Source organism: Marmota monax, unplaced genomic scaffold (genome assembly GCF_021218885.2).
Source record: "Marmota monax isolate L192 unplaced genomic scaffold, Marmota_monax_Labrador192_F-V1.1 WCK01_AAM20220418_F8-fsc00020, whole genome shotgun sequence".
Lineage (NCBI taxonomy): Eukaryota > Metazoa > Chordata > Mammalia > Rodentia > Sciuridae > Marmota > Marmota monax.
In genome coordinates this window covers 14,980,221-15,007,170 of record NW_026692912.1, presented here as the reverse complement: position 1 = coordinate 15,007,170, position 26,950 = coordinate 14,980,221, and the positions used below count along the sequence as shown (strand labels likewise).

The following is a 26,950-nucleotide window of genomic DNA, read 5'->3' as shown; positions in this document are numbered from 1 at the left end:
ATGAGGTGGAGCAACAGGGTCTTCCCAGGCCAGCCAGGGCTGGGCAGGACCACAGGGCTGTCCTCTGCTTTCCCTATTGCCACTTCCCCTGAGGCTGGACCACCAGGACCCCTTCCCTTGAGGTCTGGGGTGACCCTCCCAGCCCACCAGGATAGGTCCCCCTCTTTCCCCCACCCCCACTGCCTGCCCAGTCTCAGACCAGCCCCGGAGGCTTCCCTTCCCGACTGCTCACTGAGGCTGCACCTGCCCAGACTTGTGCTAGGATGGGGCTGGTTTCCATGCACGAGGGAATGCAAGGGCCACATGGCCCAGGGTGGGGCTCCTGGGGATACTTGAGGGCCATCTCACCTCCTTCCAAAGACCTGCAGAATCAGACAGCTTAGCAGGCCCGGAGAAAAAAGAATAAGCCCTCAAATATCAGAACCAAGAAAGTAAACGCAGGGCCAGCTGTGGCCAGGCCGGGCCTCTGCCTCCGCACTCCCTCTTCTCTCCCCACTCTACTCCTGCCTCAAGAGCCTAGGATTCCCACAGCTGTCCCTGGGAAGTCAGGCCTTTCAGCACCCACCCTGGTGTGCCTGAGGGGCACTTCCCAGGGGCTCGCATGTGAAAACCATCGCAGTCCCTGAATGCAGAGAGTCGTCAGCTGGGCGAAACACATGGGCTCCCACAGGGACTCAGAGAGGCAGAGAGAGCCTAAGAGACCCACAGGGCAGTTGAAGCCAGGGGAGGCCGGGCCTCTGAATAGGATCCCACAGGCAGAGGGTGTGGTGCCTGCAGCGAACCCACTGAGATCAGCAGCAGCCCAGGCCCACCGGAAAGGCCTTACTTGACCTCTCTCTAGGCCACAGTGAGGGTTTGGGCTTAGAGGACGCTGGCCTGGCATTCCAGGGCCTCTTAGGCCAGAGCAGTGTTAAATCTCCCAAAATGGCCCAGAATGAGGCACTTTCCAGACTAGCCCTTGAAGCCAGATCTGCCCTGGTCACTGAGCACAGGACAGTAGCCCAAGAGTGTCATGAAGCTATTGGGTGGTGGGCGCTTCCCAGGTCTTGAACACCTGCAGAAACAAGTCTCCTCGAGTTCCCTGAGCAGCCCATTCCAGGATTTCACACCACCCCACCGTCAGCCAGGAAGTTCTTCCCCCTATCTAACCTACATCTCTCTTCTGAAACGTACACCCACCTCGCTTGGGAGACACAGGAATAACAAAGCACAGAAGCTGAAGCGCCTCATCAGACACTGGCTTTGCAGCAGAGGTGGGAGCTGGGGAGGCTCGGGGGAGTCAGTGGGCAAAGACACAACCCCCAGCTCTGACAAGAGCGGACAAGGCCTCTTTGTGTGCATGATTAATTTATAGGCCCGGGGAGGGCGGCGGGAATGTCCTCTCGCTGGGCCTCGGAGGCTTCCCTGACCCAATTTAGAAGCTGTGTTTATTGTGTTGCTCGTGTCAAACCTTCCCGATGAGGTCTCTATTCCCAGCGTGCTCATGAATTTTCCAGGGGTTTAATCATGCACAATCTGAGAACAATTTATTAAGAAGATTAAGCCCCCAAAATATGCTTCTGCATGCTCAACAAAACAGGGCAAATTTATTCTCTGCCATCGGTAGGCTCCCCCTGCTCAGAGCAGCCCCATCTCTCAGTGGAGTTAACGCTTGACCCCCTTGACCTGGGCAGTAGGAAGCCATGTGGAGTGTCCAGCTGCTGGGAACCGTCTGGGTCGAGGGTGGGAAGGTGCACGTGGAAGTCCAGGATCCCAGGGTCCTGGCCAGGTGTGCCCAGGGCTGGGAGGCCTGCTCCTGCAGGGTTTGGGGTTTCAGACCCTCCTTTGCTCATTTGCTCAGAACATGCCTGCTCAGCAAGGCTCCCTGGTTGACTCCAGAGAGAATGGTTTAGATGCTTCCTGCTCGGAGGCTTGGAAACCAAAGTGGAACTCCTGAGGTCACTCTCTGAGCTCTGTCTCTCTCACGCCCCACACCTGCCAGAGCCTGGGGACTCCTGGATGGAGAGAACTGGTTTAGGTCCTGGGAGGTGCTAGGAAGAGAGAAGTTGTTTGGTATTTTCTGGGGGCCAGGGCTCAACGGGAGGGGTCAGAGGCGGCCAAGCTGAGCAGGGGAGGTGAGACCAGGGAGGAGGTGCCCTAGGGGGAGACAGCACCTGGACACCTGGTCTGTTCTCAGATGCCAGCTGCAGAGGCTCAGGCCCTGGTTGCAGTCTGAAAACTCAGGCTTGGTCCCCTCCTCCTGTCTGCCGGGTCACTGGGGCCATCTGTTTATTACCGGTCATAAGCAGAGTCGTGCTGCGGCTGCCTGCGCTCACTCCCTGCCAGGCCTGTGCTGAGCTCTCAACTCCTGTCTCCTTGCACACCGAGCGCTGCGGACGGGCGCCGCTATCACCACTGAGTCTCGGAGGAGGGGACGAACCTGAGGAGCACCATCGATGTGCCCACAGCATGCAGAGCCAGAGGCAGACCTGAGCACCTGAGGACTGAGACTCCCGCGCCTCCACCTCATTCCACAGGTGGGACGACTCCGTCACCGGTCCCCAAGAGGACACTCGGTCTGGGCTTGGGTCAACTCTTAACACCCCCCATCGGATAACTGCCCACCTGACCTCCAATCCCAATCTCTCCCGTCACCCCTTCATAGAGCAACCAGGTCTGTCCCTGAACCCAAAGCTGACCTTCCAGAAGCCATGCCGTGGTCCCTGGGCCACCCGCCCTGGCTTACCCGCTCCTGCCTCACATCCTCCATCTGGCTCTACCTTCCAGTGAACCCGCCTCCTCCTGCAGCCCACTGGCACCCCGGCCTGTGGCGTCCACTCCTGGGCTCAGCCTTGTCCCCTCCCCTGGCATGCCCTCCTCCATGTCTCCCACTTGGAAGTCCTCAAGGCCAAACCCAGCGCCAGCTCTGCCACGAAGCCTTCCCAGGATCCCCACGCAGGCTGCGGCAGCGGAGGGGTCTTCCTCTGAATCCCCAGCAGCGCAGGGGCTCACTGTCCCCTCGCACAGCCATTTGTGTTCAGGGCTCATGCCCCTTGCCCACAGCCCCTGGGGCTCCTAGATGACAGGGTCCTCTCCCTGCTGGTTCAGTGAGGACACCTGACAACAGGACACCTCGGTCCTGTTACTGCGCATGGCCAGAACAGCCTATAAGCACCCCTGCCCTGGCCTCAGCACGACTCCTTTGCCTTTTCTGGTGCCCATGGACCCCTTGGGCCTCTGCTGGGGACTAAGAACCCCTTTCCAGAGGGAAAAAAAAAACCTGTTTAATTGCATTAAATAAAATACTAAGGATTACCACTGAAAACAATTACACTGAAATACAGTCATCAAGATATTTCTGAATGCCATGACAGTACATGCACTTCTTTATCAATGCCTTCAGTAACGAGATCTGGGTCTGTTATTCTGAAGTATGATGAACAAAATCATCATTTCAAGAAGTCCACCATCCTATGTCATGAGAGCTTCTGAGATTTCTATAATTTCAACCAAATCAGAACAGCCAAAGCTATTGTAGTTTACGGCGTGCATTTGCAACTGAAGGAATTACAATGCTGCATTTAATTAGATGTTAGTGAAAATAAAGGTGGCATATGTATTCCACCCGGAGACTCTGTAGATCCTGGGAGCTCTGGCCAGGCACAGTGGTGCAGGCCTGTAATCCCAGCCACTCAGGAGGCTGAGGCAGGAGGATCGCAAGTTTGAGGCCAGTCTCAGCAACTTTGAAAGATTGTCTCAAAATAAAAACTAAGACCAGCGGGGGCTTAAGGGAAAAGGGCAGGATTTGTCCTGGAACTTACATTCTGGCTGTGCTGGTGGCCAAGCCCTGACCTTCTGGAAGCCTCCATTCCTACCCTCCCAGCTCAGTCCCAGCACAGAGGAAGGAAGCCTGTGCCCACAGTTTGGTTGTTGCAGCTGATTCCAAAGCTCCCGGGTGGCTCCAGCTTAACAGAAGCCCCAGAGAAGGATCCCGTAGAGCTACGTGCCCCAGACTGGCCCTGCCGCCTCCCAGGGAACTTGTTTTATGTCCTGAAAGAGCAGGGATGACAGAAGATAAATGGCCCAGGAAGGCTGGGGTGGGCTGCGACTGTCTGCACAGAGCCTGCCCAGCCGCCCCCTTAGGAGGAGGAAAGCACCATCAATTCCCCGGGAAGGACGGGTGCCATGAGGGCCACCCACCCGCAGCCACATTCGACCCAAGCGCCAAGCCCTCCACCTGGCTGTCCACCCACCTCCCGCCGCGGTCAGCAGCCGGGCTCTCCTCCTCCCCGGCGTCCAGGGCCACGTCCAACCCAGTCCTGCCCCAAAGCCTCGTCGCCTGTCCACTGTTCCCGGCAGGGCTGCTCTTTGCAGACAGGTCTCCGGGTAGATTGGGGGGGTGCCCTGAGAGGGACCAGGACCCCTGTGTCACCCTGCCCCTCTGGCAGCAGCACCTGAGGCCCACTGCTGAGGCCTGAGGACTCCACTCGGGAAATCTCTCTGGCCTCACTCAGACCCCAGGGCCTAACTCCAGCCATCTTTACCGTACCCCTCATCAACTACCTGATACAGATCTGTCCCAGCCACGGATGCCACGAAACTCAGGCAACCCTCGCACCTGTCCTGAAAAGGCAGGAGCTATTATCATTCCCTTTTACAGACAGGGTAACTGAGGCTCCGAGAAGTTTGGTGACTGCCCCAAGAAGGCACAGCTGGTAACTGATGGAGTCAGGGTTCGAGCCCAGTTGGTCGAGCTCCAAATCTCCCCATCAGTAGCCTCCGGCCCCCGAGTGGTCACCCTGCAACCACAGCAGCCAGAGAGTTTCTCTAAAGGAAGTTTGCCAGGCCGTCTGCACCCGCTCCTCCTTCTCCCATCCTTTCCACGGCTCCCTCACAGCCACTGCCTCCTCGTCTTGAATCCCCCACTGCCCTGCCCCAGGAACCCCGCCTGACTCCTCACCCTCTGCAGCCCAAAGCCTCCCAGAGCTCCCAGTCCTTAGCAGAGCAGTCGGGGGTAGCCAGCACTTCTGGAGTCTTTTCCTCATCACCTCCCACCGCCACCCTCCCCCAGGGACCCCACGGGGCTCCTTCCAGCCTGGAGGAAGATCTTGCTGGCAACGGATGGGTGACGGCATGGCTTGACGCAGAGGCAGGGGAAGTCTGCTGAGGGGGCTGGGAACTGCAAAGCAGCTGCTCCCTGCGCTAAAGGAGCCCCAAACCAGCACCTCCACCCAGCCGGAGGCACAAGTCAGGAGATCCTCTGCACTCACAGGGGGTGTGAGAAGGCCTCCGTGGCTCAAGTGCAAGGCCCAGGCACGACCTCTGCTCTAGGCTCACTTAAGAAGCAGCATCCCCACCAACGTCCATTTTCCTAATAAATGTGCTGATTCTTCTAGACAGAGGGACACTGGCACCTGGGCCCAACGAGGCCCAGAAAGGATTTTCCCTGAAACACCAGAAGAGCCTCAGAAAGCCTGTGGAGGGACAGCTACATCAACCTCAGCCTGCAGATGGCTCTAGGCAGCAGACAAAAAAAAACACAAGGAAATAAACTAGGAAAAGATCTCCAGTCTACCTTACTGAGTCAAAGAGGCAAGCAGCAGGGTGATAGACGACTTTATTAAAAAAAAATTAAACAGAAACATATACATTCTACAGAGCTGAGTGTGTGATTCAAGTGCAAGACAACACCACGAGAAAACACCCTCCAACGGCCTCCCGCTCAGGGCCACCCAAAGGCGACTGCACTCCCAGATCAGCCCCGGGCTTGAGACCCAAGGAGATCAGGACCCACCAACTCTCAGCATCAGCAGGAGTGTGAATGGCCTCAGCCTTTGTGGAGGCCACGTAGGCAATGTGTAACGAAAGCCAAAATCCATCAAATGTCCACTTTAAATCCACAAGGTCCCCTTCTCTGTGCTATCCCCCAGGGTAAGCTCTCACAAGCGTGTGAGAACAGATGCACGAGGGTGTTGGTGCAACCCTGCGTGGCAGCCAGGGTAGACACTGGAAGCAACACCCATTCCTTGAGCGGAGGCCTGGCTGAATCCATTGGGGACCCTCCTGAATAGGGAACCCCAGAGGGACCCCTGTGCAGTGGAAGGTGGAGATGCCACAGACACGGTGCGCTGTGAGGGTACAAATGTGTGCGTGGCACTGCAGGACATGTGGGATGATCTCCTGCACAGGTAGGTCCCCAGAACAGGAGATGAGAGACTCGGCTTGCAGTCTGTCATGGCTGATTCTTTCTTTGTGCATGCGGGGCAAGCGCTCTATCATGAAGCTACATTCCCAGCCCCAGTCTAGAATGTGTGACTTCCCATTAAATAGATAAACGATGGAATGCACTCTTATATATAGACATTATAAAGCAGAGCGGGGCGCGGGATGCTGGGGACAGGGGAGGCAGCTCGTGCGTGGTGCAGGGAATATATAGGAACTCTCTGTACTTTGTGCTCCGTTTTCCTGGGAACCTAAAATTGCTCTGGAAAGTAAAGTCTATTAAAAAAAAAGGAAACAGATGGAAAGTCTTTAGAAATTAAAAGCAGAAGAAAACCCTGTCCCCCGAAGTCAGGCTCCTCCACGATGAACCTCCCCGGGCTGTCACCGTTCTTGGGCAGCCTGGCTTCCACCAGCGGAGGAGCAGCAAGGTTTCCTAAAGCTCCGACCAGGGCTCTCCTCTCTGACATTTCCTTCACGCCATCTCGTCTGCCTCGTTTTGACATTTTCATTTCGACTGGTTCAAATGTCCTTCCTGAAAGTCATTTGTTGCAGAAGCCCTTGTCCCCAAAATGCAGGTTCTCTGTGGACACTGTGTGTCCTAAGTAGCTCTTTGTAGCCTCCAGGGCTGGCCAGTGCCTGGCACAGGGCAAGGGCTCATTAAGGATGCCCTCTGGAGCACATTAACATTTCTAAAAGCCCCAAAGCCCTGCCTGGCTAGACGGCTCTCGGGGGCCACTCATCTGGCCTTGAATTATAATTCCACCCACTCTTGTTAGCAGCATTAGCTCCGGGGAGGTGGCTCCCAGGACCCACACCCTGATGTGTGCCCCAGGCACGTAGCTCACACCACTCAGTAACCACCAAAGCCAATGCCAGCATGAGCCAGGAAGGGAAGGAATGCAGCCTACAATCGTGGAGGGTGAACACCCAGCCCACCCCAGCCCACCGCAGTCCCATGGAGGGCCATCAGGCCGGACAGGTGATCCTATTTTAAGAAAAGCTGCCAGATTTTAACATCAAAGCCTCCTAGTTGTCAACGTAGGCAACGAATCCACACTGAAGAAAAAACAAACAGGGCTGGGGTGTAGCTCAGTGGCAGAGCACTTGCCTAGCATGTGTAGGACCCTGGGTTGTATCGACAGCACGAGAGAGAGAGAGAGAGAGAGAGAGAGAGAGAGAGAGGGAGAGAAATCAAACACACACACACACACACCATATAGGTCACATCAAATAGGGCTGCAGGCCAGAGTCAGCCCAGGGCCCCTGCTTCTGGTGGCCTCTGAGAACTGCAGCTCAGAATTCAGAGCAGATATTTATTTATTTATTTATCTATCTACCTATCTATCTATTTATTTATTTGGTACCAGAGATTAAACTCAGGGGCACTTGACCACTGAGCCACATCCCCAGCCCTATTTTGTATTTCATTTAGAGACAGGGTCTCACTGAGTTGCTTAGTGCCTTACTGTTGCTGAGGCTGACTTTGAACTCGTGATCCTCCTGCCTCAGCCTCCTGAGCCGCTGGAATTACAGGCAGGCACCACTGCACTGGGCCAGATATAATTTTTTTTTTTTTTAGGAAACAAACAAACAAACAAAAGAATCCGGAGGCTGGGGATACAGCTCAGTTGGTAGAGAGCTTGCCTTGCATGCACAGGGCCCTGGGTTCAATCGCCAACACCACCAAAAAGAAAAAACATTCTTTGGGGGCTGGGGTGTGGCTCAGTGGGTAGAGTACTTGCCTAGTACTGGTGAGGCCCTGGGTTTGATCCTCAGCACCACATAAAAAACAACAAAACAACAAATAAAATAAAGGTTAAATTCTTAAAAAAAAAAAAATCTGAAAAGCCTCATCGGTCCTGCCACCCCATTGGCCGAATCAGAGCCCACACCCCAAGACGTACTTGCCACAGAACTCAAACCTCACACCAAAAGGGCTCAAAGGTCAGCCATTCTGGGGACAGGGTGGGGGTTCTTCAGCTACCAGCTGTGTGACCCAGGCAAATGGTTTCACCTCTCTGAGCTTTGGCTTCCCCCTTTGTAAAGTGGGGGGTGAGGGAGGGGAATGCCAAAGCAGTACCTGTCCCGGGGAGTGCTGTGTGAACGCTTGGTAGTTATGAAGGGAACTCCTGGACAAGCTGCCACAGCCGGGCTTAGCAGGGTGGGGGGTGTAGACATGCCACAGAGGTACTGGACAGCAAAGCAGGGCCCTCCCTACGGGTCTTCCATGCTCCAGGGGACAGGGGATAATCAGCCTCAGAGCTCTCACCCGGGAAGGTCTGTTTACAGCAGCACATACCTCTCCAGACTCCCAAATCGCCACACAGCAGAAATGGACACTTATTGAGAAATATCACATCCCTGGCACTCTGCTAAATGCTTCTGAGAAGTCCCTGTCTTTTTGCCTTCTCAGCAATCCCAGCAGGTAGCGATTTTTACCTCCCTATTTTACTCATGTATTTACTTGTTTATTTATTTACTTATTCTTTTGTTTATTTATTTATTTTGCAGTACTGGGATTGAAGAACCAACTGCCTTTGGCAGGTGAAGAGAATGGGTGGATGGTTTCTTCTTAAAAGCATTTGTAGATTAGAAGACAAAGAAGGAGAAAAACAGATGGTGGAGGTAAAGGAAACTCAAAGCCTTAAAGCTGGAAAGTGTAAAACTTGCCCTTGGGGTTCCCCAGTCACCAAGAAGAGGAGGCCTGTTGACATAGGCAAAGCCCTTTCTGGCCTGGCATCACCACCCTGGATGTTAAATCAGAAGGGGGTGTCACTAAGCTCCAGGGAGGAGCTGCCATGCTGTGACATAGCAAGGACCCTGGCTTGGCAATCTGGAGCTGACCTTGGACATACCAAGCTGATGTCATCTGCAAAATATGGGAGAGAAAGCTGGCTGCTGACTTAGAAGGGACCACGCAAGGCAGATAGGACCCAGCACCCCTTGTGCACAACCCAGGGACCCACACACTCCTCAGGAATGTGTCTGCTCCTGACTTAAGGCTTTGAGTGTAAAATTGCATCAGGACCTGGGAAAACCCAGACTTCCAGGGAGGGTGAGTGAGGTGAGCAGACCTTCCTGACCTCCCTGCACACCGTTGGTTTTAAAACTCAAAGTCCCACACCCTGGGAACCCCTCCATCCTGGGCAAACCAAGACAGCTGCTCACCTCAAGAGAGGCCAAGTCATCTACTCTTTCATGAGTTCATCTGGCAGATATTTACAAAGAACCTGGGTTGGGGTTCATGGTGGAAGGTGTCCAGGGAGCTGCCCTCACGAGCTGTCAGTCCAGTGGGAAACACAGTGTTTTAGTTAGAACAATTTTAGAGGAGGAAAAGTTTATTGGGGGCTCATGGTTTCAGAGGTCTTAGTCCATGGAAGACTGACTCCATTCCTCGGGGCTCAGGTGAGGCTGACCATCATGATGGAAGAGTGTGGCAGAGGGAACAGCTCACAGGATGCTCAGGAAGCAGACAGAGGTAGACTCCACTCAGCAGATACAAATATACCCGCCAAAGGCCTTCCCCCAGGGACCCACCTCCTCCAGCCAACCCTACCTGCCTAGAGTTACCACTCAGCTAATCCCACCATGGGATTAATTTGCTGACTGAGTTAAGACTCCCATAATCCAATCTTTTCTCCTCTGAACCTTCTTGCATTGTCTCACACATGAGCTTCTGGGGGACTCGTAACATCTAACCCATAACATCCACAAAAACAAACAAGGGTTAAAATATAAACTAGTAGAGATGTTTCCAGAACAGCCCCCGTTTACTGTGTGGACAGACTCAGGCTCCAAAGCCCTGAGCCATGCTGTGGATGAGGATGAGGATGGTGGCATGGATTTTATCATACTTCATTTCTCCCTTCCCCTTACTTTCCGCCATTTCCGTTAGGTGAGGAAATGGTACTGAGGATTGAACCCGGGAGCCCTCCACCACTAAGCTACATCCCCAGCCCCTTCTATTTTTATTTTGAGAGAGGGTCTCACCAAATTGCCGAAGTTGGTCCCCCTCTGAACTTGCCATCCTCCTGCCTCAGCTTCCCAAGTTGCTGGGATTGAAAATATGTTAAAGTAATAAATAAATAATGTGTGTATACATGTAAATTAAAATGCGATACACATTATAATGAAAAAACACAAGTATTCAGGCGGAGACTAACTGCGAGGAGGTCACTGTCTTTCAGACATACGGTCAGGAACAGCCTGACACTTGAGGTGCCAGCAGAAACAGGACATGCCCCGGAGGAGAGGGGCCAGGCCCAGGGGCAGCAGTGGAAGCTAGAGGCGCCTGTGGTCATGCAGCTCAGGACAGCTGCCTGGCCTGTATGGAGCAGGGCAGCAGGACAATGGACTGATTGGTGACATTCCCCAAATACCAGCCACCTTCCCCTCAGCAGCCATCATCCTCATCCCAAGAAAACCCCCAGGGAATCAAGGTAAGTCAAAGCCAGAGGTCCCGGAATGGCATGATCTCCACCCCGTGCCCACACACCCATGGTACCTGACACTGTCTCGGCCAAACCTGTCCCAAGTGGGCTGTGAAACAATCTCTTCCAAGGGGTCAAGTGACATTGGGTCCCCTCCCTCCTGTGGGGAGGGGGTGGGGTGGCCATGGTATTTTAAAGCTATGAACAACTGACATCTGTTAATTATTATCTGTCTGCTTCTGTTTTGCTTTCCCACACCATTGCTCAATCTAGCCAGCAGCCCCAACCCTGAGAGGTGGAAATACTGCCTCCCAACACACAGAGAATTTGGGGGTACAGAGGCCCCTCGTGTCGTAAGTGGAGGGCTCCTGGCCACATGGTCTTCCAGATAGTGAGTGGGGAAGAATAGAACTCAGGCCTGTAGCAGGCGCTAGGGGTCTTCATCCCGGCCCCCCTCAATCCCACTTATCTGGAGGTACCCTCTTCGTGCCTAAGAGGTGGCCATACCCATCAGGCCAGGCCTTCTGCTTGCAGAGCCCCGAGATTTCCCGGCTGATCTCCAGTCAATCAAACTGCAAATCCTACGGAGTCTACAGAATGAGCACCCCAAGGAGCCACGGGCACGGGGAGACACACAGAGCCACGCTGTTGTGGTTGCAGGCAGGGGTGTGCTGCACAGGGCCTGCACCCCCCTCTGGCTTTGTGAGGGGACTGAGTTCCAGGCAGGGGAACTCTGAGAACAAGGGTGTGGCCATGGGACAGGCGGGAGGCCACGGAGTGAGTATTCAGGGGGCTGAACCAGGGCTCACAGGAAGGAGCTGTGGGCAAGGGGTGTTGGGCCAGAGAAAATGGGGAGTGCCAGAGGATGAGGAGAGTGACCCCACACGCCAAGGTTTAGAGAGCTCCTGTGGGACAGCAGGAGAGGAGGTTGTGGCTGGGTCCCCCACAAGAAGTGAGGGCAGGGATCGGGCACAGGGAGACGCCCAAGGGGAATGTCCAGAATTGCATGTAGCAAGAGAGAAGGGACAGGAAGGGGGAAAGCCACCTGCCCAGGGTTCCCTGGTGGGGACAGGGTTCAGCAGCCTTCACCCACAAGGGGCAAGTTGTGGGCTGGGAGGGGGCCACTGTGAGGAAGGAAAGCGGGACGTGGGAAGAAAAGGACTCCACACTGGACAGGTGGATGGGCCTTAGAGCATCCAGTGACAATCACTTCTCTCCGCCTGCCACGCAGGAGAGCAGGTCAGAGGCAGCAATTCCCACCCGGGATTGGGAGCAGTCCAGGTTCAGGAAGCCACGGACAGTACCCAAGGAAGGACCTTGGAGAGTCAGGAGGCATGCACAGAGAAGATGTGTGCAAGGACACTAAGGGACAGTGATGGGGAAGGCCAGAAGTCCCCAACTGGAGGAGAGTCAGCACTCAGCAGGGTGAGGCTGGCTGGTCTCAAGCAAGAGCATCACAGGATCAAAGTTCTGGTGCATTGAGCTTCTTCTGCATGCCAGGCCTTGAACTAGAGGCTGATTCGTATTAGCCACCCTGAGGTGATGCTGGGGATAGTACTGCTATCCCATCCGACAGATGGGAAGGTCTGCAAAGAGCGGCTCAGCTACTTGGCTGGCCAAGCCCAGTCCTAAACCCACACACCCCAGTGGCCACCATCTGGAGAGAGGTAGATGGTCAACATTTACTGATGACTCCGCAGGTCATTCCAGGCCTCACCTGGCAAGGCTGGTGCCCCGTGACCATGCCCTCCTTCCCCGACCCCAAGTGCCAATGCAACAGACAGAGCCTTTGGAGGGTTGTAGATTTGGGACACTATTCCTGCTCCAAGCTAAGAGAGCCTCAAAGAAAAAAGATGAACTAACAGCACACTCAGTTTCAGGAGGTGGTGAGGAGGAGGCGTCGAGGACCATAATCAGGAACGTGAAGCCATGACAGGTACCGGGATTTTCAGAGGGGAAGGAACTAGAAGGTGAACGGGTGGGGCAGACCGCCTTTCCTACAGCCCAGAGGAGCAGGAGCCAAGGGGTGTCTGGCAGGCGCTTCAGCAACTTCCTCCAGAGCCAGCCCAGGCAGGCAGAGTAGGAGCCGCCCATTGGAGCGGAAGGATCTGGAAGACTACAGCAGGGGGTCAGAGCCGGGAAGAACCTTCAGTTCTTGTTCTGCCTTTAGGATCCAAACTTGGAAAACAATGACCACTAAAAGCGATTTGATGACTAAAAATTTTAACTATTTCTAAGTTTAGTGACCAGGGTGGAGCCCGCAGAGTGACGTGTAAGTGCAGACTTTGACTGTCACTGCCAGCTCCTGCTCCCCTATTTAACTCCATCTATGACCACCCCCACCCCTAATAGGGGTCCTGTCTTCTAAGAGCCTTGTCATGGGAGAGAAAAAACAAATACTAACTTCCAACCCAAGGAGGACTTGGAGATGATTGAGATCCTCCTCATTCGGTGTCCTCTCAGAACCTAATACCTAAGCTAGAAAGAGCAGTGTTTAATTCAAAGGAATCAGTCACTAATGGTGGAATTTCGGGCACCAGAGTTAATCTCAGGGAGCTTGTGAAATCATTACCAAGATCATACCACACTCTGCTCAAGTGCAACGGCATCTTCAATTCTCACCAAATCCTCACTAAAAAAAAAAAAAAAGAAAAGAAAAGAAAAGGAATCCTAAGATCTGCCTCCTCCTCTAACATCTCTTCTCTCACAAGCTTGGCCTTAAATAGTTCAGTGGGAGAATTTCTCAGTCTTCATTAAAACAGTGCCTGGCGCATGGTAGATACTCCATATAGATGTGTTGACTCTGTCACTGCAGAGAACAGTTCAGTTTTGTCACAAAGCACTTGAAGTCCTCCTCAGATTCCTCAGAGTGCCAGGAGCCACACCTTCCAACAATCACCCTTCATCATGTGCTTTTGCATTATAATTCTCTTGGTTCTAGAGGGTGCCATTGCACCTGGATAGAAAGGGCTGCCAAGCATGCACATTTGGCCCTTTAAAGTTTGGAAGAAGCTGCCAACATTATTTAGGTTCAACCCAATTGTTTTCAACTTTTCTTTCTTTCTTTCTTTTTAATGTACAGGGGATTGAACCCAGGGGTGTTCTGCCACTGAGCTATATCCCCAGCCCTTTTTATTTTTTATTTTGACAACAGGGTCTGTCAAGTTTCCCAGATTGGCTTTGAACTTGAGATCCTCCTTCCTTAGCCTCCCAGGTGGCTGGGATTACAGGCATGTGCCACAGTGCCTGGCTATGGTCAACCCTTAAAAGAACTTCTATAACACCCAAACTCACAGCAGCCAGGCATGGTATACACGCAGCACCCACACTGCCACACCCCACCCTGCAGCCCGCCACAGGGCTAGGGCACATCATTAACCAATCATGGGGCTCTTTCCTGCTGAGCCAAGGTGCGGTTGTAGAACCCTTCTCATGCACAGAGTTTGGTTGATAGGAGACGCAGTGCCTGGGTATTGGACCTACAAGGTCAGTTCCCTCTTGAGGGGAAAAATGTTTCTACAAAAATCCATTGAATCCGAATCGGTGATGCACGCCTATAATCCCAGCAGCTCAGGAGGCTGAAGCAGAAGAATTGCCAATTTCAATGCCACCCTCAGCAATTTAGCGAGGACTGGGATGCAGCCAGTTGGTACAGCACCCTGGATTCAATCCCCAGTGCACACGCCTATGCGTGCACACACACACACACACACACACACACACACACACTATCCATTGAGTTTAACAACCATTCATAATATGCGCATTGCATGCTTATGGGTGGCTTGTCTGTCTATACCTGTGTTTGGTCCTGTGTGCCCAGTTTTCCTGGGGACTCTCCTTTCACCATTCCCAGTGCAGGGAAGAAGCAGAGCCCAGTAATGGGGGACAGGGGGCAGGGATAGGAGGAGAGAGACAGATATCATGTCTGATCATTTACTTGGGCCTCCTTGGGTTTTTTAAATACATGAACCCAGAAAATCCCTTCAGCTTTGGCCAGCTGGGTGGGGGCAGTTGTATTTATACCTGGAAAAGCCCTGGCTGGTCCCCACAGAAGCACTGAGCTGGGCACTGAGTCCTGATCTCGAGGTGACAGAGTCCCTGGCCTGTGGGTGCTTCCCGGTCTGGCAGGTGATTAGACACAGACCCAAGTAACAATCACAGCGCCAATTCCAGCTGCAAGCCAGGACAGAACCAGAGATCAGGGGCCCTCCCCACGTGAGCCACCCCTTCTAACGCTGGGCATCTGAAGACCCCAGCCCTGCACTCAGGCCCGAGACCAGCGCAAGGCCTCAACCTCCACTGACCCCCTAAGGGAACAAACTTCTACTTCCTCATCTGAGAAGAAGGGGGAGAGGCCCAGTGGCACCCAGGTGGAGGGTGACGGTGGAGTCACAGTGTCCAGTCACAGTGTCCGGGGGGACTGTGCTCACCATGACAAAGGACAGGCCACCCTTGGGGCCAGACCAGAACTGTGCCCTGTGGGTCTGGAGGAGGGAGCGGGGAGGAAGGGAGAAGAGGAACCCCATGGAAGCCATCCTCATAGGCCCCAATAGGACAGAGATGGGGGAGGCTTCCAGTCCAGGATTTTCCTTCCACATCCAGCGCCTTTGTCTGGTTTGAAATCGGGAGAACATTCATCCCCCTGCCCTGACACACTGGCTTTTATCCACTGAGCACAGTCACACGGGGCCACCCCCACCCTTCATGCCCTTCTCCACCCCGGTGCAGCCAGGTGCCCCAGCCTGCCCCCCCCTCCCAGGGGACAGGGGATGCCCTGGGTGGGGGACAGGACTGGGTCTGCCCAGGAGAAGGGTCAGGCCAATTCCCAGCAGCTCTTCTCCTCAAAGGTTCTCCAGGGAGTCCCCACCACCTCCAGGGCTCTCACGGAGACAGGGTCAAGGCCAAGGCCAGAGTCAGGCCAGATCCAATGCCCAGCACTGACCTGCTATGGCAGGGGTGACCCAGCCCACGGGGCCTGAGAACCAGGGCTTCAGCTCCTCATTCCCCTCCGGCAAACCTGTCCCCATCCCAGGCAGAGCACACCCACACACCTTCCGAACAGAGGGAAAAATGCAAAGCTAAAAAAATGCCTTGTCTACAACCACCGACTCAGCCCCCACCATCTATCAGCAGCCGCTGGCCGCCAACGCCTTCCCAAAGGCCTTTGTGGGTATTCCCCTGCCTCTGCCCCAGCACCCACTCCTAAGGCAACATTCAGCAGCTCTGAGTTACTCAAATCAATGACTCCAAGGAAGAACCCAGGCAGACAGGCAGCAGAATAAAGACGGTAGATAATTCCCACCAGCAGGTAATGGCTCCCCTGAGAATTTCAGATAATAAAAGAGGAATCTGAAAGAAAGCGTTTTCCCCAGAATGGCAGGGGAAATGTGCATCGATAAACAGAGGCTGCTCCCTTCCCTGCCGCTCCTGCCATCTCCAAGGGCTGCGTCCCTGCGGGGGACTCCAGAAGGGCCTTGGGAATCCACCCGCTGGGGGTGGGGGTGAGGCGGGGCCCAGTTCAGCCGTGTGGCCTGCTGGGCTCTCAGAGGAAATGCGACTCCTATGTCCTTCCTTGGGCTGGAATGAGGACTGAGGATGGGGCTTCGAGGGTCTCGGACACACAATTGGCAGTCAATCACTGTATTCCATATGTCCATCTCATCTCCACAAGGCCAAAGGCTCTTCAAGAGTGGGTCTTGGCTGTCACACCCTGCCCTACTTCGCCACCTGGCCCTCTACCCCCATGAAGGACCTGCCAATGGATCCAGGTGGTGACAGAGGGACAGACACTGGCTTATCTGGAGCCAGTTACTGGGTTCTCTGGGTCTTGGTTTCCTTAATGGTAAAGGGGGCCAGAGCATCCAACTGTTATATAGGTGCCTACAATGCCACATCTCCAAGAGCGTCACAAAGCCTGTCACCAGGCATTCCAGGAAGAACGTGTGCTACCATCAGAGGTTGGAGAGAGCTGGGTAGACAAAGCTCCCCAGGTTTCTTTCAGCAGGTCCTCCCAGAGCCTTTACGACTGCATCCATGTTTGGGAACTGCACAAAGCAAACATGGAGCCGTTCTCAACTCCTCTCCTCGGAGCATCTGAACAGCCGAACATTCGACGGAGCACACGTGGGCCAGCCAGGCTGTAGATCCACAGCATGAAAAGGCCACAAGGCACTTAAGACAGGGTTGGCCTCAGGGAAATGTCACGGAAAGCATGGTGTTTGGGATAAGTTCTGAAAGAAAGAGGAGGGAATCTGTGGGCAGGAACGGGGAGGGGACATGCCACACAGCAGGACCTGCCCATCAGGAGTGCAAAGGCGGAGAGCCGGGTCACCCGGGGCCCTGGGTGTTATCTTTGGAGAAGGAAGAAGGCAGGATGGGGAGGGCCATAGGGTAAAGAACAGGGTGCCGTTTGTTTAAGGTCCTTGGGTAAAAATAATGGCCGACTTAGGAGTATTCAGCAAGTGCCAGGCAATTCTTTATGACGCCCAAGAGGCAGGTTCTCTGCGTCTCTTGCTTTGGAGCCTGGCTGCTTCAATTCACTCAGCTACTAAGTGACAGGGCAGGGATTTGAAGGCCCAGCACATCCATCTCAGGCCCACTCGGCTCCCCCTCCACAGGGACAAGGGGCTGGGCAAAAGCCAGCGCCACCCACATCCAAGTGCAGAGCAGAGTGGCTGGCTCCCTGTCACCCGAGCTTCTCCTGGTGCCTTGATTCTTTATTTATGTTCCACTGAATGCACTTCTCAAATCTGTTCATGGGTCACTTGTTCTAAATATTTAAAAGGAAGTCTTTTCCACTATCCATCCAGGAGTGGGCCAGAAGGTGCCAAAACAGCAAGTTGGCACGGAAAGAAACACGTGGCCAAAGCCACCAACATCCTCAACGAGAATTATGTTTCTAAGCACGTGGCTGCGGCTTGATTGACGGGCCACTGAGCTGCTCTAAGTGGGAACAGGCCTCTCAGGAGAGGGAGGTATCACTACTGTCATCAAATACATCTCCATACTCATCTCGATCCCCCTAAAGAAGGCACCAGGCCACTTCTTGCCCTTGCACTGGAAAGGAAGTAAAACTGTGTGCCTTAATTCAATTAGGTAATTAACTAGACAATGCACAGAGGAATTCCAGCTAGGACACAAATGCTTAAAGTCCCTGCGCTGGTAGGTGCAGAGGATGTCAACAACAACAGGAACTCGGGCAGGAGGGGGAGGCGGGGGCAGTTGAGGTGTGTCCCCCGCCAGGGCGGTTGATAATGACAAGCACTTACCCCATGCCAGTTCCGAGACAAGCACTTCACAAGCATGACCTCACCCAAGTCTCAAAACAACCCGGTGACGGTGACGTAGGTGGAACTATTCTCCCCCTTGGGTGGAAACTGAGGCGCAGGCAGTGAAATGACCTGCCTGGGGCGCGGGGGGGGGTGATGGGAGGTGACAAACCCAGCTCAGATACCAAATCCACATCTCCTTGCTCCTGGTCCCTCTTGTTCCCTCCCCAGGAGCATGTCCAACAGAGAAGGGGCTCTGGCAATGTCTGGGCCCAATGGGGAAACTGAGGCAGGGTTAGACATCTCCTCGCCTCCCTGCAGGTCTTGCCCGCGGGGCCTGGGTGCTCGCAGCTGACTTAGCTAGGTGGCCACCACGGACAACCAGGTGAGCTGGGGAAAAGTGGGTTTTGCCATCCTGTCTGCAGCCACCTGGAAGGCTGTCCTCCTGGGCTGGCTCCAGGCCTGTCCCCTGGGAAGCCCCCTGACCCTTCACCCTGTCCCTGCTGTCTACACAAGCATGTGGCCTCTCCCAAGGCAGGGCGTGTTCTCCCTCTACGGGACTCTAGCGTGGACCCTTGGGAAGGAGGGAGGGAGGCAGGGAGCAGCCAGCTCAGACTCCTTGAGTTCCACCTGGGCCAGCAGGATGCTTCAGCTGACACTCCTGGTGCTTTAAACCACAGAAACAGCCCCAGGGGCGGGGTGGGGGGGCGCCAGGAGAAGGAACCCTCCCAGCACCTCGAAGAATCTTCTTCTCCGTTAACCCTTTTCTCTATCCATCAAAGCTGCTCCCTTAAAACCCCACAATCAGAAGCCTTTGGATTTGGCTGATCTGAGTCCCTGTCCAGGTTTACAAGAAAAGTGAGTAATGATTCAGACCTCTCCCTACCCGGAACTGCCTCTGCCAGAGGAAGGGAGTTCTGGAAAGCAGTGAGGGCCTGAGCATCCCAAGACCACAGTTAAAGCAGTCTTCTTAGAGACCCTTGTCATCATAGTGCAGATGATAAGCCATCACAAAACAGGAACACCCCGTGCACTTGCCTGTGGGCACAGCATCGTGCTCTCCTGGGTCTAAGTTACCTGACGCCCACCCCAGGAAATAGGTGTCACTGTCCCCAGTGATAAGTTAGGATGGAGAATGAGGTAGCTCTGCCTGAGGTCAAATGGCTGGTATCTCGGACCCAGGTCTGTCTGAAGGACCCAGGCCACACACCCATCTCCAGCCTCTCCACCCTTCCAGGCTCCCTGCAGTGGAAACAGATGACTGGACTCTTCTGCCACCTCCCATCCCAAGCCCCGGACTCAGCAGCCATCAGATCCTCTTCCAAATCTGAATCAACACCTTGCTATTGGTCACTTCACTCAAAGAAAAATGCCCCCAGCAGCCCACCTGCCTTGAAGGTACCTGCAGGGGAGGACAGGAAAGAAATGAACAACAATCTCAGAAAGCCAACAAGGTATAGGGATGGAAAGAAATGGACTCAGGCGGTGAACCCGTGTCTTCTGATGTGCCTTTCCTTTCATGGCACCTGGATATAGCCATACCTGCTTCCCTCTGTTCCCTCTCCCTAGCTGCTCAATGATGGTGCTGAAGTGGGAGTTGGAGATGAAGCCAGTGTCGCCAAGGACCTCTCATTCACCCCCTTGCTACCCTCACCCGCTTCATCACACCTGGCCTCTCGGTAATGACACTTTCATGATTCCGCAGGAGGCATTCAAGCAGCTAGAGGGCAGAGCGGCAGTGCTTGATGCAGCAGGCTGTGGAGTCGGGAAGACCCGCATTTCAAACCCTGACTCTACCCCTTCCCGGCTGGGTGACCTTAGGGAGTCCGTCCCCCTCTCTGGACCTCAGTCTCCTCATCTACAGAATGGGAATGATAACAGAACCTCACAGTCTGTTGTAAAAATGAAGTGGAGCCGGGTGCCGTGGCGTATCCCTGTAATCCTTGCGGCTCAGGAGGCTGAGGCAGAAAGATGACGAGTTCAAAGCCAGCCTCAGCAAAAAGCAAGGCACCAAGAAACTCAGTGAGACCCTTTCTCTGAATAAAATACAAAAAAGGGCTGGGGATGTGGCTCAGTAGTCGAGTGGCCCTGAGTTCAATCCCTGATACTAAAAGAAGGATGAAGTGGGCTAGTTCTTAGAGAGCCTTAAACCTGATGCCTGGCCCATGGGAAGTACTCAGAAAGCATGAGCTGCTAGGTATTTTTATTATAGCCCAGAGAGGTCATGCACCTTGGTCAGGCTCACACAGCCAGTGTGAGACACAGTGAGAGCTGACATCAGGTTTGGGCTCTAGTGCAAGCTTTTCCCTGACTTACAGTCACTGTCCTGGGAAGCTGTCAGATGGCACAGCTCAAGTACTTATGCCCCAGTGGCTTCCCCAGGCCGACAGTTCATGGGCCAAGTACAAAGTCCCAACAAACAGGTCGGTCTGTTTTGCTTACACACACACACACACACACACACACACACACACAAGTCAACAAGTGGCTCAGAGTGAAAGTTCCCCAACCTTGGCATCCTCCCCGATCCAGAGGTGAGGAGTGATCTCATCCCTGTGACTAAGCCAAGGCCGACGCCAGGAGCCCTCTCTGGGAACCCAAAAGGCCTGGCACTGCTGGCTCCCAGCTCCAGAAAGAGCCCAGCCTGAGAAAATGGGATCCTCACCGAGTGGGACTCCCTGGCCCTTGGGTGGGAGAAGCAGGGTGGCCCTGAGCACGGATGTAGCCGAGGACAGCAATGGCTCTGAAGGTGTGGGCGGACAGCCAGCTCCACCATGAACACTCCTGAAGGGTCAGGCAAACCCGGGCCTCTGACCACCCGGTCCTAAAACAGAAGGGCTGCACCAGAGGGTTTCTAATGGTCTGTCCAGCTCAGGTCTGGTCCAGCTCCTGTCCTGACCAGCCAGGGCTAGAGGGCAAGGGACACTCAGATGTTCAAAGGAGAGGATTCCGAACCAGCATCCCCCCAAAAAAGGAATACAGAAAAACCTGCCCTGTTGTCCCCAGCAGCCCTCCCCCTCCTGCAGACGGGACTTGAACACAGATGGAGGGTCCTGGGGCGCAGACACAGGTGGTCATGCTGCTGAATTGTGGGCACAGTTGGGCTGTGGCCTCCAAAGTTGGGCCCAGGCCTCCAAGCGCTCTTTAAAGCAGGCCCTGCCTGCGTAGATGGGGGCCCAGCCACTCAAGTCAGATAATGGAGCCAGAGGGCTCTGCACAGCCTCAAGTGTGACACGATCCCGAGGGATTATGGTGTCTATTTTTAACTCCCCACATCCTGGCCGAAAAACAAATCCCTCACAGGCCCTGCAGATCCCTATCAGGGGGCTGACTGAGCCTTTTGGGAATTCTCTCCTCCCGGAAGCAGCGCCCACTTTGATGGCTTCCCTCTGCCAGGAAAAGCCCCGAGGTCTGTGCTCTGGCCACCGCCAGTTTCCATTATGTCTGGCCGGGTCCTCAGGGGCCCCAGCAAACAGCCGTCTCCTGGTGGCCTCAGTCGTCACATATTCTCCAACTAGTGTCAGCCAGATGGGCCTGGAGAGGCCGAGGAGGGCCACTCTCTTCTTTCTGTATTCATTTACCCCATTTCGCCTCCCAGCCCGTCTCTGACAAGGTGGGTCCTGCTCTGGGGTCACCTAGAGGGGACAGCCATGGAGCACTGGGGTGGATGCTCAGTCTAGGTGGGGGATGAGGCAGGACAGTAGGCTGAGAAGGTGACAGTGAGGACAATGAGGGAAATATTCAGGCTGGCCCTGCCAGCCTCCATCTGGGCAAGAGATCTGTGGGGTCCGAACACAAAATCAGCCACCTGTCTCCTGTCTCTTTAGAATCCCCAGCACCCCTCAAAAATGCTCCAGATGCTTTTTAACAGATACCAGCCACCATGACCTATGAGAGGATGGGGACTTCCTCCATTAGGCAGAGCTCTCCTGCCTGGCCACCTGGCCCACCTGTGTGGGTGTTGGTCAAATTCATAGACATTGCCCATTCCCAGTCCCACCTCCCTGACATGCCACTGCCTGAGTTTACCCTTGTCTAATGACATAGCCCAGGAAATGACCCCAACATGGAACTCTCGGAGGAAAAATGCTCCCTGACTGGTAAGTCCTCCATACAGTCAGCCCACTGGATTGCGGTGAGCACTGGACCGAGGGAGGGAGGAGCCTCCTTCTGCTTAGGGAGACTGGCCCAGAGTCCCCTCTCTCAGAGCCAGTTTCCTCCACAGAAGGTCAGAGGAGCCTGGATTAAAAAGACCCCTGAGTGAGAGCACTGTACAGACAGTAATGGTTTGTTTTGGAGGACGAATATCTATCTTCCTTTTTGTTCCTTCCACTTGGGCCTATGTGGCTATCAACCCTCTCTGAACAGGGACAGACCCTTCTCAGGGTAGAACAATCATAATGACCCCTCTGGGCCCCTGGTGTCACATCCGTGACCCCACAGGCCTTTCCTAAAGAACCAGGTGAGTTTTGACTGTTCTTATGTGAGACCTGAAGTTCAGCCTGCAGGAGGGGACTGACAGGTGGCTTTGCCACACCTGCTTCCAGGCCTGCCCATCTTTGAGGCCACAAAGTCAGAATAGGCTTCGAAAGCAAATCAGGGCTAGGGATGTGGCTGGTGGCAGAGCTCTTGCCTAGCATGCATGAGGCAGGACTTCCATCCTCAGAACCCACGTACACACGTAGAGCAGATCCAGAACGAACCAAAGATTGGGGCTGAGGTTGTGGTGGAGCACTTGCCTAGCCGGTGCGGGGCTCTGGGTTCGATCCTCAGCACCACATAAAAATAAATAAACAAAACAAAGTTATTTTTAAAAAAGAGCCTAATATGCAAAAAAAAAAAAATGAACCAAAGAATACAGGGATGTCTTTCTGCAAAAACCCAAAGAAACCCTCGCTATCCCTCAGCTGGAGCCAGCCCAGTGCGAGGCATGAACCGAGAGACTCCCCACCTGATCATGCGGGGAGCTGGGTGCAGGGAAAATGCTCTGAGTCAAAAGCAGCCTGGTTCAAAGCCAGTCCAAGGCCACAAAGCTGGATGAGCATTGACTAGACCAAGGAAGGCCCTTGCCAGGCCACACCCATTATGTGGGCACTAAGATGACACAAGGCCAGTTCTGCGGCCTCAAGAGGTTCAGAGCCCATCGTGGGAGACAGACAAGCCCACAGGGAAGTGTAAAGCAGGTCGGTTCGTCAGAACTCAGCCAGCACTGAGCAGAGGGCAGCCCACTCTGAGTAGGAAGAAGAAACCCAATGGAGGTGACATTTGTGCTGGACCCAGAGGGAAGTCATAATTTAGGTATGAAGTAGTGGCAGAAGGGAGAAAGGCCTTCTGGGAGTCACAGGCAGAGACCAGGAAGCACGAAATCTGAAGATCTGAGGGAGACCGACACGAGGCCTTGCTGGCCAGGGCACACGGGTCTCCTGCGGTGGTGGGTGACAGGGAGCCATTCTTGGAGAGGAAGAAGACTCAGGTAGCTAACAAGGCCCAGCTATCAAGGGCCTGCCTCAGGAGGCCAGGCTGCCAGGGCCCCCCCACCCCCGCACGGGGAGAAGGCAGCTGGGTCACCTCAGCCAGCTGCTCCAGGGAGAGGTGAGAGCCATTCTGTCAGGGCTGGAGTCAGGGGAGGCTGAGGAAGCCCCAGGAGAGGCATCGGTAGCTTGGGAGGGAGAGAAGGGGCCCCACACAGCCCACTCCAGACTAGAGGGGGACTCCAGCTGGGTTGTTCCCAGAACCCTGATTTCCCCACTTGGTTTCCATCCAGGACCCACCATCACCCTCCGCGTGTTCAGAGCCCGAGAGACTGTTTCCTTGGGAGGTGAGCAACCTCACCCCACCCTGGGCTTCTCTGGCTGCCGTTCCCTCTGCCCAGTGCTCCGGGCCCTTTGCACCCCAGGTCCATAAGAGACTTTCTGGCTGAGTTCATCACTCCCTGTGCGGCACCCTGCTGCCTGACCCGACCGGTCCCTCATGCCCTGAGCCCATCAAGGACTCTCTCTCCCCAGAACTGCAGGCAAAAGTACAGCCCATGAAGGTCAAGGTTGCAAGAACCTTAGGGACCAAGCTGAATGACCTCAACTCCACCCCCTTCACAGCCTGGGATGTGAAGAGAACACCAGCCCTGCCCGGGGATCACACGGTGGGGGGGGGGGTCACACAGCCGATCACAGCCCAGGGCTTCCTGCTTCCAGACAGAGGCTCTGGCACCAAAGCCTCGTGGGGGGGGGGTGCAGAAAACATCGAGGTGTGGGATACAGCACAAAAAAGGCCAGAGCACATCGTCAGGGGGATTTGAGTTCCAGTCCCTACTCTGCCACCTCCCCCGCACCTCCCACACACATTAGGGCTTTGGACATGTCACTGCAGCTTTCTGGACTCCAGCGACCTTTTCCATAAAATGGGTGTTTAATACTTCTGTGCCTTCAGCAGGATCAAAGAGGATAAAGCAGAACAAGCCCTCTCTGCAGAGCAGAGCCCGGAGCCGGAAGGCGACACTGCTGAGGTCTGTGTAGGGGAGCCCTTCACCCCACAGCCCTCCCAGCCAGCCCAGTCCAGCCCAGCCCAGCCCAGAGGTCCTCAGATGACACATTTCCCGAGAGCTACCCACAGCCAGCAGAGCAGCCCTCCAGAGAGAGAGAGGGATTTCTTTCTACCAGATTCAAACTGCAGATGTGCACATGGCAGAACCAGCCCATTCCCCTCCCCCAGAGATTCAGCCCAGCGCCTCATGTCATGGGAAGGTCAGAGGCCACCGTGGGAGGATGGAGGAGGAAGGTATGTAGGGGAAAAGAGTCCTGCCCTCCTCTCCAAGGTACCCCCTAACCTGACTGAGAAACCCAAGCACAAGGGCCTCACCCAAGGTGTGCCAGACCTACCACAAAGCAGAAGCCAAGGTCCTGGGGTGGGGGTGGGGGTGGGGTAACAGGCCCATCCCCCTGCACATCCACTAGTAAAATTTCACCAGGCTCCTTTGTCCCCAGGGCCTACCCCAGAGTCCCAGATATCCACCTGGGGACTCCCACAGACAGCAATTACCTTGCTGAGGGTGTAAGGGCATGCCCATTCTGAAGTGGGGAGGAAGCCCCAAAAAAGCAACCAGCTTAAAAGAATGATGCCAAGATTGGAGTTGAGACTTCTTGGGACCTGCATGCCATATTCTCTTCCTAAGAATTCCTTACTGTTATGGTTCTCAAAGGGTGCTGTGCAAGAGAATGGCTTGGAGAATTTTTTTCAAGGCAGGTGCCTAAGTCTAGAGTAAAGATGAGGAATTTGCATTTTATTGGGTGCCTCCCCCGCATTCATATGATGAAAGTACCTGACACACACCACAGGCACAGGAGCATGTACATGAACCGTGCACACACACACACACACATGCATGTGCTCACGTGCACACACATGGACATGTATGAAAGAGTGGGAGGAAATATCAAATGGGTGCTAATCCAGAGGCTGGGTTTGGGGTACAGCCCAGACCTTACTGGCTATATGACCTTGGCTAAGTCCCTTAGTCTCTCTAAACCTGTTTCTTTATAGGCAAAATGAGGATAAAAAATGATCGGTCTCATGAGGTTGTCTTAAGGATGCACAGGCCCTGGCATATAATAAACACTCAATAAATGGTGCTGTGATCATTGCCAAACTCAGTTCCAGTGTGCTGAATGCCTGAGGATAGGAACAGAATGCCAGGCACCAGGGGACCTCAGTGAATAATTGAGCCAGTAAGAGATGCCTGAAGGGTTGTGCTAGAATCAGTGGGTAGAAGTAACAGGGACACAGACTTCTGCTCTAAACAGGAAGAATTTTTTGATAGACTGGAGATGCCCAATCATGAAACCAGCTGCCTCGTGAGCTCACTGTTACTAGAGGATCCTAGAGGAAAAGACTAGATGTTCACCAGACAGGGGTGTGGCACCAGGGGAAAAAAATGAGAAGGGGTGGCCTAGATGATCTTGAAGGTGACTTGGGGCCAGGTTCTGCAGGTCAGCCCCTCTCCCCATCATGCTGGTAATTGGTTCCTTTGCAGAAGCCAAGGTCCTGGGGTGGGGTGGGGGGGGACAGGCCCTGATATTACTAATAGTTACCCCCAAGGACCCAAAGGGAGCCGAGGCAAGGCCTGACACTCTTGGCATGGCTAATGGCAGGGAAGAAAATGGGTGGGGCATTCTTCAATAAAGTGTCCCCAAGGGCGTGCGTGTGCATCCCTGCACTTTCCTCAAAGGGGCTGCTTGAGAAGAGTCTGGGCTTTACTCATTCTGAAGAGAGGGGAAACTGAGGCAGGGGGTGCTTATCCCTCAAGCAACAAGGTGGCTCAAGGTCCAGGGTGCAGACTGGCTCCTCAAGCCTTCTGTATGAACCAGGTGCCTTCCACGATTACCTCACAAATGTCTCGCTACATCCCACTGAGATGGGACTTTAGAGCTCAGAGAGGTTAAGAATCCCACCCAAGGGCTCCCAGCTAGCAAGCAGAAGGGTCTGAGGTTTCAATCCAGGTTCTCCGGGCTCCGAAACTGGGTGTTTGGTTTTACACTCTCAGATTTATAATCTCAGATAAAGAAAAGGAGAAAGGAGTTAATGTTTCAGAGGGGATAATGTTTGATTATGATCTTCATTAGTGATGAGCTATCTACTTACGCACCCACAATTAAAATTAAGATAGAATCCCATCTTCCCCCCGCAGGACAGAAAGGGCAGGTGTAGAGCCAGGCACACACCAGATAGTTCAAGTGTGAACCATCCAGCAACCAGAAAACCCAGATACCCTTGCCCCCAGGCTGGGAGCCGGAAGCTAGAAGGTTTTGGTCCGGGTTTTCGCTCTGTTTTGCTCAAGGCATTTTCATGGAGGGTGGGGTTCAAAGCAGACAGGAAACAGAAAACAGACCTCACTTCAGCCCCCTGCCCTTTCATAACTGAGAACTGGCTAGGTAGAACAACAAAAATACCCCAAATTTGGGGACCTCTGGGGTGCCTGGCTCTGGACAGCCAGGGTTGCCTTGGTGGGGAGAGGTGAAAGGGTTTGAAGCTTTGGGAGACTCCTGGTCACCTCAA

The 26,950-nt window shown here is 54.2% G+C and overlaps 1 protein-coding gene across 3 annotated transcripts in view; it reads right to left on the bottom strand.

Moving 5' to 3' along the window:
• The window catches only part of Dab2ip (DAB2 interacting protein), a 184,974-nt gene that overhangs the window by 133,322 nt on the left and 24,702 nt on the right, over nucleotides 1–26,950 (bottom strand). The gene's annotated exons all lie outside the window — the stretch shown is intronic.